General features: G+C 45.8%; 1 pseudogene; it reads right to left on the reverse strand.

The window, feature by feature from the left end:
* Window positions 1–726: 726 nt before the first annotated feature.
* Window positions 727–1,589, reverse strand: LOC116855367 (annotated as a pseudogene).
* Between the last annotated feature and the right edge of the window lie 1,075 nt (window positions 1,590–2,664).

A 2,664-nucleotide genomic window follows, 5' to 3' on the forward strand; every position in this document is an offset into this window, starting at 1 on the left:
TGCTGTTCAGGGAACCCAATTCTATGGCAGCATCTCCCATCGGCATCTCTGGCCTACAGAGAACAGTTAATCTAGAGATTTTTCTGGCTGCTGGTACTCCCTTCACTAATGCATTTCTGAGCCATCCTGGGTTGTAGGGTAGGGGTTGGTTAAGCAGGCTGCACATAATAAATTAACTCTAACATTCCCATCTCATTAAGATATCATACCCATTCTCCGAAGTATGCTAGGAAAATTTAGCATCTCAGTCTAGGTCATCTCTGAATCAGGCTGTGCAAACAAACTCTTAGAGTCGTTTGGTACTCTCACAGCCACTTCAGGACCAAAGTGGAAGGAAGATATATCTGAAACTATTGCAACTGATCCAGTAGAATTCAAATATGATAGATAGTAATGATGTATGGAACCTCTAGCAAGGCCTGTTGGAACAAAAACATGCACATTTGAATAGTACCTAGATTTTTGCTGCTGGACATATTGAATCTAGAATAATTCTTCTTCCTCCTCCTCCTCCTCCTCTTCTTCTCCTCCTCCTCCTCCTCCTCCTCCTCCTCCTCCTTCTTCTTCTTCTCCTTCTTCTCCTTCTTCTCCTTCTTCTCCTTCTCCTTCTCCTCTTTTCTATCCTCTTCCCCTCCTCCTCCTCATCTAGAATAATTCTCCTCCCCCTCCTTCTTCTTTTTCTCCATCTCCTCCACCTCCTTTCTTTTTAACAAGCTTTAGTTCACTTTATTTTTCCTGTATAAAACTATGTATAAAACTCACAGCTGGGGCCTGAGTCCTTTGCACAGAGACTCTGGTGTGGATCTTTATAAGATGGTCAGTGAATTCCTGATAGGGAGACTTGGTGAACACTGTCTCTTTCCAGAGGTCAAGGGTGAGATAGCTGTGGGTCTTGCAGAGGGCATCCAAAGTAGCCTTAGCAAAGTTGCCCAGGGTGGCAGTGTCCCTGGCTGAGGTGTAGTGGTCGTCAATACTAGCCGTCATCAGGAGCTTCTTGGGCACAGCGCTGAGACAACGTCAGTGCCTCTGGGGGCAGCACAGAGCCACAGCGGCCGGTTACCTTGCATGGGACAGTGTGGGACTTGCCAATCTTGTTCCCCCCAGTAGCTTCACTGCATAGAGAGGATGGAAGCCTTGGCCAGGATGATGGCTCCACGGATAGCAGTGGCTACCTCCTTGGAGCACTTGACACCCAGACCCACATGTCCATTGTCATCTCCGATGGCAACAAATGCCTTGAACCTTGGTCCACTGGCCAGCATGGGTCTGCTTTTGCACAGGCATAATCTTCAAATCCTCATCCTTAAGGGATATGCCCAGGAAGAAGTCAGTGATCTCAGATTCCTTGATGGGCAGGGAGAAGAGATAGATCTCGTCTAGGGACTTCGTGTCTATGACCAGTCAGCCCAGCTTGGTTATGGGGATCCACTCCTCGTTGTCGGCCTTCACTCTCTGAGCTCTGTGGCCTCCCTCCAGTGGGGCCCTAATGCTGCTGTCACTGCCTGAACCTCCATGGTAACCACCCTGCCTCCCTTCCCAGGGCTCCCAGGCCCTCATGGCCCTCCTGTAGCACCCGCGTCATCTGCCATTTGGTGTTCTCTTGGAGAAGAAGCTGAATCTAAAATTCTTGGTGAGTGCACTCATGTTGATAAATTTGGTCCTACCTAATTTTACAATTTGTCCTTTCTGATCAATGTCTTTATTTTCCATTCCAAGGTTCTTGAGGATGTGAATTGGTAGAATTTTATGATTCCTTTGAGATATATTCCTTTGTCTATTCCTGGAATAGGTTTTGTAATTCATTCTTTAGGTTGTACAGGAATTTTTCTTTTTTTTTAAATTTTACTTATTTATTAGAGAGCACGAGTGGGGGAGAGACAGAGGGAGAAGGAGAAACAAACTCCCCATTGAGCAGGGAGCCTGACACGAGGCTCGATCCCTGAACTCCAAGATCGTGACCTGAGCTGAAGTCAGCTACTTAGCTGACTGAGCCACCCAGGCGCCTCAGGAATTTCTTATCCTTTTAGAAAAATGTTTTACTTGGAAATAATTTCAAACTAAAGAGAAAAGTTACAAAAATAAAAATACTATAGAAAGGGCACCTGGGTGTCTCAGTTGGTTGAGCGACTGCCTTTGGCTCAGGTCATGATCCCGGAGTCCTAGGATCAAGTCCTGCATTGGGATCCCAGCTCCTCGGGAGTCTGCTTCTCCCTCTGACTTTCTCCCCTCTCATGCTCTCTCTCACTGTCTCTCTCCCAGATAAATAAATAAAATCTTAAAAAAAATACTATAGAAATTATTTGTATATCTGTTATTGGTTGAATTGTGTCCACCAAAAATGGATCTGTGGAAGTCCTAACCCCTAGTATTGTAGAAGGTAACCTTACTTGGAAACAAGGTCTTTACAGAGGTAATCAAGCTTTAAACTGAAGGTTATTACATGAGCTTAGGCCCTGATCCAAGAGGACTAGTGCCTTATACAAAAGGGGAAATAGGAACACGGAGACATATGGGTACATGGGGAGAATGCCACATGACCGTGAAGGCAGAGATAGGGTACTGTAACTACAAGCCAAGGAATCACAAAGACTTTGAGCAAACTTCCAGAAGCCAGGAGACAGACCTGGAGCAGATTCTTTGTCACAGCGCTTAGAAGGAACCAAC

The sequence above is a fragment of the Lontra canadensis genome, unplaced genomic scaffold (assembly GCF_010015895.1).
Source record: "Lontra canadensis isolate GAN:19392208 unplaced genomic scaffold, GSC_riverotter_1.0 scaffold101, whole genome shotgun sequence".
NCBI classification, from domain to species: domain Eukaryota; kingdom Metazoa; phylum Chordata; class Mammalia; order Carnivora; family Mustelidae; genus Lontra; species Lontra canadensis.